Genomic DNA, 14,130 nt, shown 5'->3' with positions numbered 1-14,130 from the left:
GTGTTAGCGACCCCCACTGATACCTTGCACCTGCCGCTGGGGGGTAAACACCTGTTAACCGGCCCGGCGGGCAAGCTTTGAGCAAGCCGCCGCCCCTTCACCCTCTCTCACCCTCCCCCCCCAAGAAAGACGCTGCGCCTTTGGCCCCTCTGTCCACCATGGCGGCCGCCTTCTTGCAGAGCGTGCGCAGTGGCGTCTCCATTGTCCCCACCTTTTAACAACTCACTGAAGCTCAATCAGAGCACCTGCCTCTCCTGAGACCGGGAGACGTGAGGTCAGAGAGGACAAGTCTCTCTTCATGTCTGTCCCTCAGCGAAATCGTTAAGGATGAAGCACAGGACATGCACATAGCCATTATTATTATTATTTTTTCCTCAGCCCGATGGAGAATTCCCATGCCGGAGAGCAAAGGTTGCTGGCAGGGAGAATCGCCCAAAAGCAGTGACAAGACAGTCGTGGAGCCGTCGGCCCTGCGAGCCAGCCGCCGCCCCGCCTTCCCACCCTTGACTTACATGGCTCACTCACATGGCGACTTATTTTATTTATTTGCATCCACAGGCTCTCACGTCATGCCCGATGACCGCGAAGCGGGCTAAGGAGGCGGAGCTTAGCTCCCCGAGACCAGGTGCGCGACGCGCCACGCCCACCACTTGTCCTTAATTTGCATATTGAGCTCACGTGACTGTGAAGATTAGTAGATATTTGACCCAGCTTCAACAGATTGGGTGCCACCCAAAGTAAAAGATACTCAGCCTTGGGGGGAACCGCCAACCGAAGGGGCCAGAGGAGAGAAAACTCTGAAACTGCCCTGTGAGCCGGGCTGGCGGGCACCGGCCCGCGTGGCCAGACGGACGTGAGCACACGGAGCCGCGCGCGAGCCCAGCGCGCTTGGTGACATCCGCCCGCGCGCAGGGCGCGGCGAGCGCGCGCTCTCCGCAGGGATCCCGGCCGCACACGGGTCGCGCGTGGGAGAAGCAAGGGGGGTCTGGACCCGCATCCTGCAGACGGCGCAGAAGCGGGGAGCTGTGCCCGGTTCTGCGGAACAGACATGACGCAAACTGTCAACAGCCGCGCGCGCCCAGGCGCTTGACCCGAGGCATTTTTAGGTTCCTTTTACATGGCTGTCGATCCCCTTTTCGTTATTTCAACTTTAGGTCGCTAAACTCATCCAACAGCTTGTATTGTCTGTTATTCTAACAATCAGAATAAATATTTCTAGAAATTGGCCATTAGAGGCAAATAATTTAACTCTAGCGTGTTACTTTCATCCTCATCAAAAGCAGCAAAACCTGCTGTCTATCTACAAAGACGGATGAAGCCACTGCTGGCGTTTTCCCTGGGTGAAGAGAAGTTAGGGACCTGCCGCTCTGCCTTTTAGATATGCATATGACAAGCCAGCTGCCAGCAGCAAACCGGGTGCAGCAAATTACTTTCCTGCGGTGGTTCGGAATGAGCCGACCTCGCCCAGACAGTGTGCGTCCTCTGGCGGGCGAGTGTCGAAGGCCAGCTAACGCCAGTGGCTCAGTCGAGACTCGAGGGCTACGCTTCTCTCTGCGTGAAGCTAATGAGTTCTTACCCGGAGCAGAACCACGACACCGTCCCCAGGAACGCTGTGTTCCAGCAAACTGACCTTACCGCTAATGACTTAGCATCATCCCGTTCTCTCTCAATCTGATGGAATTTTTGACGAAAATGCTTGCTGTCCGATGAGCTTGAGATATCTGAGTTGCTGTAAATAAACAGGAGAACAGCGCTGAAATTAAAATAGATTGAAATGGTTTTAACCGATGCCTGAAGGGTGGAGATGATTAAATAGAAATTGGAAACACCCTCTGCTATGGTCCATTTGGACAAAGCTACTTGAAATTCCATCTATCTTTCCCCAAATAATTAATGTGTACTTCCTAAATTAAAAAAAAAAGTCTTTCATTGGCTTTCATATTCTGAATTTGTGACCCAAAATCCCGAGTAATATTTATGACATTAATGCCAACAAATGCTGGCTGCGTCCCCTCGCGAGGTTAGTCACTTGGTGATGGGCTTTGCACGCGAGATTTCTATCATCCAGTAAACAACGCAGGTGCCTAAGGCAAACTTCAGACTCGTCTTTAGCCCACGTCTGGGTCCCAGGCAAACATATTTTTTGATTCAGGTTTTTAACTGTAGAGTGTTTGTTTTTGTGCCGTTTGGTTTTGTGTGGATTAGTGTCTTGACAGAGATGGCAGCGGGGGAGGGGGGTGGTGGCATAGGTATCTCACTGGCCTGAGCTCAGGCCAGCCCTGTGAGGAGGACTCGCCCCAGGCAGGCCGAACGCTGTGTTCACGTAACGCCTCCGGGGCCCCAGAGGTCCGCGGAGCTGCACTGACGTACAGGGAAGCAGACGACGTCTCCCATTTCTGCGTGAAAGACCATTTGGCATTAGCATGACAGGATCTCAGGGAATACGGAATTTGTTGCAAATTTTGGAAGTGACACATGAGTCGCTAGGTGGGAGTGGGTAGACGTTTACCTGGTGTGTCTGAAGGACGAGCGATGCTGAAGATAAGGGATACGAAGGAAAGAATTTCAGCAGAAGTTCAATGGCTCATCTGATGCATCTTTGCACGTTCTAAGAAATAACAGTGAAAACGGAGGGTCTCGAGTGGTCTGCATTCCGAGAGCACGTGGCTCTGGTTTACGAAATTTGGGAAGAGATTGTTGACGCGAGACTTTTCCCACACCCACCTTGCCGAGACGCAGGGTGCGCGTTACGCTTACAGTGTGTGTTATTATTCTTCACATTCACTGTGTGAAGAAACTGGGGATGGACCTCGGCCTGTGTGCTCTGCACCAAACCTAGGCACGTACTATCAGAAATGACTCGGAGGGCACCGGGCTGGTGCTCAGAGACCTGGAGAATGGGCTGGGTACAGGACGATGCACACACACTTGGTGTCCGAAGTATTGTGGGCAGAAGACACAGCTTTATTATCCCTTTAAACACTATAGTAAATGGCATTGAATGGTAGAAAGTTAAGAACGCTTATTTTCAAAGGGTTTCAGCTATTATTGACACAGTAGATAAAACTTATCTCTGTTGGGCGCATACGTATCTCTGTTTCTCGTCTCTCATCTCTCATCTATCTATCTTCGGGTCAGTCTTGTCCTTGTTATTCCATTTTGACCCAAATGGGAAGTCTTTGGGGACACATGTAGGGCACTTTGACAAGTGCGATTAATTTTGATGTACTTAGACTTATCAATTTTTCCTGAGTTTTTAATAATCAGCTCTCATTCTTTTGGTTAATTTATCTTCGATGCATTTTTATAGTTTATGGCTTTATGTCCTGTTTAATAAATGTTTTTCTATCTCTAGGTTACAAAGACATTATCCTCCATTTTTTTTCTGGAATAGTATTTTTATATTTCACCTTTAGGTTTATGATCCATCTCTAATTTTTTTCATGTCTGTCTATAAAGCATGATGTATGATTTTTCACAATGGCAAAAACAATGGAAATGAATGTTTATTAATGATAAAACTGAGTAATAAAGTTTGCTCTGTTTGTACAATGAAACACTAAACAAGAGTGGAAATTGATGAACTACTGTTAAAAGCATCAATGAATAAATATCATAAATACAACTTTAGCTAGAAGATTCCAGCCACTGAACAATATGTATGTTATCATTTCATTTATACACAATTTGAAAGCAGGCAAAACTAACCAATACATCTAGAAGTACAGAAGTAATATAAAATCAAGGAAATCATTATTATAGATTTCGGGAAACTGATTATCTCTGGGGAGATGACGGGGCCAGCAGCAGTGGACCATGAAGAGGCTGGCCACAGCGCATCTTTAAAAATGGGGGTCTATTCACTTTTCTTTTAACCAAATATGCGTACACTTTTTTTCCTGTGAGTTCCATGTCATAATAAACAGGATTTCTAAGCAAAAACACACGGAGGGAAAACTTCAACAGCAAAAGTAGACAAAACAATAGAGTCATATTTAAAGTTGATAGAAAAATAAATCTAGGAGGATCGTGTTTGTTTGTGTGTTTGTTTGTTTGTTATTAGTGGCTACAAAAATGCATTGGCTTCATTCTTCAGTAGAACAATTAATTTTCCCATTCCATAAACATTGCTAGTGAAAAATATCTAAATTTATAGATCCTTTTGTTGCACTGTAGAGCAGCAACCAGAAGGCAAAAAACGAGCAGGTTTGTAGTCATTAAAAACAGTCCCCTACTTCTGCTGACATGCTCAGGGCGCGCATGCCGAGGCCGAAGGCACCAACGGTGAATTCTATCAGCCTCTGGCACACAGCACGCCCCGATCTAAAGCCTCAAACTCTTCAACTTTGAAATTAATTACACTTAATGCTTTATTGAATTTTTCAATTACTGGTCACTCCTGGCCAAACTCTTCTCTTGAATTCCTAGGATGATATCATTTCTTTGTATTTAAATGAGCAGAAATTGGCATCTGCTTTTCCTTCCTCATTAATTTGAATGAGAAGCTGATTTATGGCTACTCTGGAGTTAAAAACCTCTTCTGAAAATGGTGTTCTCTGTGTCAGTGCTTCCAAAACATTACTGCACATTCGGGTCACCTTACGGGGTTGAAAAATATTGATGTCTGATCTCGCCCCAAGAAAATCAAATTTAATTGGTCTTGGATGTGAAAAGGCCTGAGGAATTCTGAAAGTTAAGTGACTCTGATATGCACTAAAGTTTGAGAATCAACTTTCTTCATTATCTTCATTATTTGCTCGTGGAGATAGAAGGTTTTTCAGATAAATAATGATTATTTATTGTAAATGTCTGGTTATTGTATCGCAGCATTAGAAAAAAATGATATAAGAATAAAATCACGCAGTCATTTCCCAAAACAAATATTATTTAGGATTTGTGACTTTTTATTATATTTGCTTTCAATCAAAGGAGACAGATTCATTTTTTTTAATTAAGATTTTTAATTTGTGGTTTCTGAATTATAATGAGTTAGAAGATAAAATACCGAAGAATTATTTAATCAGTAAGTGACTCTTAAAACTGTCCAGAATCCTTCTACGTAATTCAAGGAAACTGTCTATTTTTGCAGGAGACGTCACAACTGCCATCAAATCTAGGAACCCACGTCCTAAGACCCAAGTGTGTAGAATCCATTACGATGCTTGCAGAATGTCAAATAGGAAACAAAAGAACAAACCTGATCTGAACAACGATGACAAGTTGTAATTGTTACCAAATTACCTTTGTGTGTTAAGTTTAATGATACTAAAATGTCTGATTTTATTTAGCTTTATGTACTTTGGTCTTTCCATGGTATAGATGTTCACTGAACTTTGAGTAGCTCATTTTTGTTTGTACGGTTCTGAGTTGTCGGGGAATCGTCAGTTACATGAATGAGTTGAAAGAATGAGCTAAATGTAGAAGGAAAACTGTAATGGTAGCCCGTACATTATTGAGCAGAGAACCGGAAAGTTCTCCTCTGGAGTCTGCAGCACTGTCCTCTATGAAAGTGCTTTCTCAACCCAAGACGTCCCAATTCACAAGTGCGTCCATTGGAAAAGGCGTTCCTGGGGATTTTTATAAACATTTTTTTTACGTCTTAGGTTTCACTTTGAAGTCATTGTGTATTCGCACGACCTTGTCATAAACGATGCAGGGAGGTTCCACGCCATCTCGCCGGTTTTTCTAATGGTCGCACCTCGCATACCCTAACACAACGTAGCAGCCGGTGAGCCGATATGGCCACGCTACGCCTACCTTATTGAGATCTTACCAATTTTACAGTCACGCGTGTGCAGTTTTATCAAACATGCAGGTTCCTTTGAGCATCGCAGCCACGATCCAGCATCTACCACGAAAGGGGCTCCCGTGCCCCCCGCCCCCGCGTGGATGCGGCCATCTCATTCCCTCTCCTCTCCTGCCGCCCGGGGCCCGGGGGTCTGTTCTCCATGTCTGAACGTCTGTCATTTTAAGACTGCCATATAAGTGGAACGACGCGGTACCGTTTTTGGAGACCGTGTTTTCTTTCATTCAGTATGGGTCTTGCGAGATGGTTTAAGGTTTCGCGTCTCACGACACTTCGCTCTTCCCTTGCGTTTCCTGGCCGCGTCAGCATTTATCCGGCGTGGGGGGACACTGTGCACAGGGTGTTACACGCTTTCGTTTCACTTAATAAATGTCGGGGTGGGGGGATTTCTGGGTCGAGTGTTTACTTTGGGAGAAACCGCCCTGCCCTTTTTTAGAGCTGCCGGGTCATTTCACGTGACCCACAACTTTATAAGTGGCTCAGCATCCCTGCCACCATTCTGGTGCTTCGGCAAAGTATTTCGTGTGTAAGCCATTCGGCAAGGCACGCCGCGACAGCGTGCGGCTTTGCTTTGGAACTCCCTGACCGCCGATGATTATGAAACGCGCTCCATTGGCCGACTGGCCGTCTGCGTGGCCTCTCTGTTCATGCTTCTCCCCGCCCCCCCGCCGGTTTCTAAATGAATTGGTCTTTTTAATTTATTTTCCTGTCATTGAGAGTATAGATGTTTAATAGCATTTAATTTAATTTTAATAACTTCTAAAGTTCATAGGACAGAGCTCTTTATTAAGTGGTTTTCAAATATCTAACTTATCAAGTTAAACAAATACTTTTTTTAGTAAACTTCACTATCAGATAGCCTTTTTCTCCATGTTTCCATTCAATTGATTGCAAGTGAAGGTCTAGACATATTATACATTATCGATTCGATGGCAGAGAGAGTTCTTTGTACCGGAGATGGTTGATGGGTTCATGTCAAACAGCCTCTTTCTTTAAGAATAATGCCACGGTTACTTCGTCTGGCACTGGTCCAACATGTGAGAGCCAAAATCACACAGTCTCGGCCTTCACACTCACTCGCACTCACACACTGACTCACCCGGGGGTACGGAAGTGCACTCCGTGATGCTCACACGCGTATCACTGCCCACCGATGCGTTGCTCAGAACGCATCCTCCTCACTGTGCGATGCACAACTGTATACATTTTGCGTTTATAATTCTGTCTCAGCACTGGAAAAATACGCTGCTGCATTTTTGGCCTCCATTGTTTCGATGAGAAATCTTTTGCCATTTAAATTAGTGCTCCCCTATAAATCTTGCATAACGTCTCTCTAAATACTTTCATGACTTGTAATTTGTGTTTAATTTTAGTATGCCATTTATCATGTGACTTAGCATGGGTTTATCGATGTTAAAACTATTTGGGGGTATGCTCAACTCTTGAATCTGTAGATTTGTGTCAATTGTCAAACTTGAGAAGCAAGCTTCAGCCAATATTGGGTTGAATACTTTTAGCCACCCAGTATGTGGCATTTCGTAGGTCAGCCGTAGCCGACCAATCCAAGTTCTTGTTTGAAAAGCCGTTACGATGTGTCAGTTTTCCGATGGTGGTCGTTTCAACTGCCGTACACATCGGGTTCTTCTGCTGAGTCATCATGCGTTCACTTATTCTGCTAATCGGTAGTCGTGCACCAGTCTGAGAGTGCCACTGCGGATACTGTATCACCAACACAAAGTAAGTGAAAGGTCGTGATCAGAGCCGTAACCCACTTCCAATCCAGGAGCGAGGAGGTTCCGAATTAAACAAGTGGATGAGCAAACGAGAGCCGGTCCACCCTTGGTGCAAAGGGCTCCTCGGAACAGACGTAGGCGTGTCATGCTAATTATATAATTCAGTGATTTCTCGGTTCATTTCCTCGATGCTTCTGGAAATATTATAGATCTTGGAAAGGCTGCTGCAGATGTAAGACCAACATTCCTCCCATGGAAGAGAACAAGCTTCACCTTGAGAAATGCCTAAGGTACCTCTACGTGGGCCCGATGGCTGCACTATTTTTCGAATTTTTCAGCTGAGATTTTTACGGCCTTATGGACGTTTTCTGTGGGGACCTGTCCCATGGCTCTTGTAACGTGCAATATCTAGCGGCTTGAAGACAGCAAAATGTCAGCTAAAAAATCCCCTTGAAAGGTTAAGTTTATGGATCAAAATCGAGGCTCAGCTTTTGTCTTTCTTGAATCAATTTCTCCGGTGATTCCCTGTGCTCGAAGAGGAAAAGAGTCGCATGAAATGTACCCCGAGTGATATCGAGAGCTGTTTTGAAGACGGATATCGAATTTAAAAAGATGAAAGCCCCCGTACGTTTTCCTGGTATTCGTGAATCCAGTCGTCTCTGGGGCTTCCCAGTGACCTCTCCTGGCCACGATACCTCCACGGAGTCGCTAAGGTTTTTATTCGTTTGTTTGTTTTTAAATAATTATGGTATGACTCAGCGATGTCCAGTGTCACATAGGCGATTATAAAGTAGAAATACCAAGTATGTGAAGGGTTGTTTTTGGTAGAAATCTGAAGATTCATCTACATCGTAAGCATTCTTTGTAAGGTCTGTAAACATAAGCCACGTATTAAATATATATGACCTGTTTTCTGTCGATTTCTGAGCCTTGCTTTGTAAAAGTCTGGTTACAGAGTCTCTTTGCTAGAATTGGTTTTTGACTATTCTTTCAGTGAAATCAAATCTCCTTTCCTTATATTAGATGCTATAGATAGTTCTAGATTTTCAGGTATCTGCCCAGGGATTTTAGAAGCTCTGTGATAGAGAGCAGGATGAAGAGAAAATATATATTCCTCACTATAACTCACAATATCACAGGAACAGAGACACCCTTACAATCTGTAAAATCCCCCCATCAGTGCTGATAACAACCGACTCGTTAGCCTTGCTTCGTTGGATTATTTCAGGAAAACTTTATCAGATATTATTTGGGATTATCTGACATGAGAGAATAGCTTTGTGAAAGGGTCAGAGATCATTCTCTCTCATGCGTCGGAAAGCCAAATTAGTTCTCACAACTCTTCAGATTCCAAAGTCCATGTTATCAAAAATGTTCAAACATTATTTTATTTATTTTTAGATGATTTTGATATTTTAATTGACAGTATCCTTTTCATAGCATCTTTGAACCTCTCCAAAAAGTCTGACTTCCTGAGGATCATCACTTCGGGGTCTCATTCGGAGCTGCCTACTGGAAGGACGATAAAACCAGAGCGCTTCCTCTCGCCTCCATTTATCACGTCTTGAACGGGCTTTCCTAATAGTCGCCATTTTAAGGTATTAGAATATTTAACATTTCTTTCATATGCTGACCATTTAATTTTTTTTTTTTCCTGCTAAGGCTTAAAACTCTTTTTTTTTTTCCTCCATAGCATTTCAAAATCACGGACCGCTCCGAAGGCACACTTGTCATCTGTGCAGATTGTACCTCTCTTCTCGATTGGCAGTCCGTGGTGAGAAAGACAGCTTTGCCGTATGAACACATTTTACTCCGGCAGGGGCTCGTATTCTAGGGATGAATTGAAATCTGTTAAGGCGCATACTGCCAGAGCGTTGCCTATTTCAGTCTTAAGATATGACCTGCCAACGAACGAGATGAAATCTGGAGTCTGTGAGAGATGTCTAATAAATCTCTTCAAGGCTTAGTCAATTCTAAATCGGAGGAAAGGAAGTCGTGGGTTTCTCTTCCACAGCCAAAGACAGCGAGCAGCAGGACTTAAGGTGTTATCACGATGGATAGAAATGTATAGAGAATAAAACATTAAAATTCCATGTGAGTTAAGGCTGCATATTAAAAAAAGGTGGTGAATTTTCGGTGCGCGAGGACCACACCGTGTAAAGGGTCACGGTGTTGAAAAGGCGTCATAAATTCGGGCCACAGCAATCTTCGCTTATTCACCTGCTGCCATCGCAGCCCTTGGACAAGGCGAATCTGAAGGGAGAAAGTGGTTTCTCAAGATTTTTTTGAAGTTGAGTCAGAGTATCAAGGTTTTATCCGGATGAATCATGTACAAATTGGTATAAAGATGTATAATAATAAGGAAGGGCAGGGTGGGGAAGTGTTAAAGGCCGGATTTCTTTATGTCACGAAATGCCTTTCATATGTGACTTCCAGGGTGAGATTCGATCACCAAGAATTATAATATTGCTTATATTTGGTGATTATAGAAAAAAAATGGAAATCCGTTGTCAAAAATAACCAGCGAGAACTAGAAATCTATTAACAAGTAGCCTAGAAAATTCTCGAGTAACGTATAATCTCGGGATGAAGATGTCTAACTCCGAGATTCTTAGCTCAGGCTGCCACGGGACGTGATGGCCCAGACGCGGCATCTGCCCAGCCGCCCAGTCCTGTTTTTCACAGCTTCGGAGGTGGGGAGTCCAAGGCCAGGATGGCAAGTTGGGGGGCGAGGGTCTCTACACTCCACATGCCAGGAGGCACCAGGGAGCTCTGTAGGGTCTCTCTCTCTCTCTCCTTCTTCTTCTTCTTCTTTTTTTTTCATTACAACTGACATTCAATATTATTTTATATTAGTTTCTGGTGTATAGCATAGGAGTTAGACATAAAACTTATGAAGCGATCTTGGGGTCGCTTTCAGAAGAGAACTAATCCCCATCAGTGGACTCCCTTTTCACCATCTAATTGACCCCAGAGGTCCCCTCGGTACACTCCAGCACCTAGGGATTAGGATTTCAACACATGCCTTCTGGGTGGACCAAACGTTTACACCAAATGTTTAGAATTAATTATGACCCGTGCACATGATATATTCATTCAGACAAAATTTTACATTTTCTTGGAAACCTGTATATATATCGAGCTAAAATTGTGAATTTAAGTGGTCGCTTTAGAATATAGCGAAATTTCATCCACACATTACGTAAGCGTAGAATCACAGAGGAATTCAAAATTCCCTGTAGTCCTACATAATAACCTGTGAAGAAGAGAGAGGGACCTCAGTACACTTCAGAAGCATTGCTGTTCGGGTGAATTATTGAACGTCATAGAAAAAGCCAAACAGTTATTGATTACCTCGATCGCCACCAACACTCAGGAAAGCTGGGCAAAGCTCCATAACAATAAAACGTGCATAGCTTTGGATAGCACTGGATGTAAAATGGTAGAATTTTTTTCCACGAGACATCTCACATTTGGTGAAGATCTTTAAATTATACTTAATGTACACACAAGTACATCAGAAATTCGACGTCTGAATTAAGTGTTAACTGATTATGAACGGGAGAGGAGCAAAGGGTCTCAAACGCGTCACTGGAGGAGCTTTCGTTCTGGAGATTCTGTTTGCCTCGTAGACTTCGAACCATGAAGCCAGCAGGAGGGGTGTCCCGAGAGCAAAACTTTCTGTCGAAGGGTCCGGTGGGGATGGCCACGGGATAAAGCCGAGCCGTCATCTGATGCTGACAGCGGGCTGTGCGCAGGGCCAGTGTTTGCCGTTGATACTGCAGGACTTGTCTCAGTAGCAGTTTCGTAAGCTTGTCCTCCAGTATTTAGAGAGATTTCTCCTTGTGAGTTTAAGAGTAAAATAGAAAATTGGACTGTGAGTCCTTCTTAGAGGAGGATAAACCTCATTAATCACCCCTAAATATAAACTTTCATCAATCATCCCTTTCGTTCTTCTCTTTCTATTTTTTAGCTAATGTGGGACAATTGCTTTTCCAATGTCCCTTTCTGTTTCTAATAATTTTTACTGTCGTTTTTATTAAGTATTTCTCTCCATTGTTGTTTAAGGACTCAGGTGGAGTGTCTAGTTATTGTACCTGCAAGGCCCTCAGTATATTGTGAGGTTTTCTGTTTAGTTTTGAGTTTTTCCTGAAATTTTATCAGGATGTTCTTTGAGGAGATCGGAAGCAGAGCTTTAGTTCATTCCGGCACTTGTCTGTATATTTAATCCGTTATTTCTGGTGTGAGGTCATTTACAAAAAGTGAGTAAAGAGCTGAGGTCACATTTTCTCCAGGATCTGTTTCTCGAATGTTTTGTGAAGTTTAAATATCCTATCCCTAAAGTTTCTGAAGGACTTTAAGGAGTGAATTAGAGAGTTCAATCTATTCGCACGAAAAAATTCTGGAAATCGCTTCCAGAGCAAGTTGTCCAATAGCCGCAGCTTTTCACGTCTCTGAATTCCTCAGTGCTCGCCCGCTCTGCATTTTCATTGTTTTTTGTTTGTTTGCTTGGTGGATTTTTTTTTTTTTTGGCCATCGAGGTTCCTACTAACAGCTGATATCCTTGGATTACATGTTCCTAATCTCTCTGTAAATACTTGTTTTTTTTTTTTCTCGTTTAGTCTCTAAAAGTCTTTGACAAAAACTGTCAGCTCAGCGTGAGGCCAAGGCTGAAAACACCCATAGGAACTCAGTCTATTCTAAAGGAGGTTTAAATACAAGGACCTAGTGTGCTCTTCAGGCCCCGGCGGAGCCAGAGGAGGGGGGCCGGGGAGAGAGGCGGAGCAGGCAATGTCGACAGGTGCAGGACGGAGGTAGAAGCCAGCGAACCGAAGGCCTCCGAGCTCGAGTGATCTCAAGAGGCGTCATTTTGAATGTTTTACGTTTTAATTTGCCTTTGGTAAAGAATTGTGCGAAGAAGCAATCTGTCATCAACAATAGGGAGAAGAGACAGTAATAGCTTAGAAAGAAGGTGTGTATTTTTAAAGCTCAGTAACGTCAGAATAGGAGTATAACTTACAAAACTTAGAAGAAGAGAACTAAAGTGGCAAAAGCTTCAATTTTTAAAAATTTGTATAAAACTAATTAAAAAGATGCTATTTTTAAAATGGCAGCCAAAAAGAAATTAAAATTTAAACATATTATTTAAAGTTATAACAGCGTCAGAGAACCTAAAATTTATACCAAAACTAAAATCTGTAAGGAGTTGTTTTTCTACATGAAAAATGAAGGAAGTCATGGTTGATTTAAAAATATTTAAAACATGTATTGTTTTATGAATAGAAAACCGTAATTAAACAATAATTAAAAATTAATTTTTAAATATAATTAAAAAAATAAATTCTTGCAGACTGGGATCATGTTACGGAAGTGCTATTTTACACACAGATACTAAGCCGATTTCGGTTAATACTGTGCTGATTTTGATTTGTCTTTTTCACATATATGCAGATGTCATGGAAGAGAGATAGTTATGCGCCCCCTTCATGTGAATCTATTTCTACTGAATAGCAAGAAAAATGACTCGAGTCACAATTTTTTAGTTTATAGAGAGAAAGTTTTGCTTGGCCTGTACATGTCATGATGAGATAGTTTGACCATGTGACCCAAATGTCAGCTCGGGGCATCCAGTTCTTTGCAATTGAAATCACACTGGCTCTGTTAGGAGGTCACTCTGGGACTCACGTGCCTTGAGGTCACTTCTGACCCCTCCCTTTCTGTTTCCCTGGCCTCTGAATCTCCTCTTGCCTCCGGTGGGCGGGGGCCTTTCTCTTTATTATGCAGAGCATCTGAGCGCTTCCCTTTGTGCCCCATTGTGCCTGCCTTTGTCTATCAAAGATGCTTTAAAGTTTCTGCTAAAACAAAGGGCTGCAGGTCTGGGCTTCACTTCTTCTGAGCAGCAAAAGAAAAAAAAAAAAAAAAAAAAAGGACCGTCGTAGCTTTGAAATGTGAAGCTTTCAGACTCTTTCCTCACCAAGGAGTTTCTGTAAGTGAACGGAAACTCTACATGTTGAGGGTAAATTTCAAGATGTCTGGAGTCGTGCCCCACCCCCCCAGCAGCACCCTTTACCCCTGGAAAACCAGAGGAGTCATCGGGGCTTTCTCTTTTGTCCATAACGCTGTGCACTGCGTTCGTGCCGGTCAATGCGGCGAGTGCTCGTCTGCAGGTCAGTGCAGGAAGGCGGCCGCTGACTTACACAGAGCGCAGACAGGGTGACGCGTGTCTGGGCACATGTCGGAAGCTGCTTCGAAGCCCGTGGGGTGTGAGGCGGCGAGACTCCCAGGACATCCTCGCTGAGGGAGGGCAGACAGGATCAGACGGCCCCGCAGCAGACTTGAGCCTTGGCCGAGAAGGGGCTACGCCCAGCCCGCACACGGACCGGCCGCCCAGGGGCCCGCATCGCGGCCGGACTTGTCTGCCCGCCCGGCGAACTCCTGAGTTTAACTTGGAACTAGCGCGGGGTGCGTTACAGTTACCCGAATGGGCTCCGAGTCGGCAAACCGAAGCTTGACATTTCTATGCTGGGCTTTCCCAGAGAAGCCAGTCCTCGGTCGACCAGTCGGTTCTCGTCTGCTCGGCAGGACTCTGCC

Source organism: Rousettus aegyptiacus, unplaced genomic scaffold (assembly GCF_014176215.1).
Source record: "Rousettus aegyptiacus isolate mRouAeg1 unplaced genomic scaffold, mRouAeg1.p scaffold_m13_p_13, whole genome shotgun sequence".
NCBI lineage: Eukaryota > Metazoa > Chordata > Mammalia > Chiroptera > Pteropodidae > Rousettus > Rousettus aegyptiacus.
The sequence above is the reverse complement of the archived record's forward strand: the minus strand, read 5'-3'. Positions refer to the sequence as shown.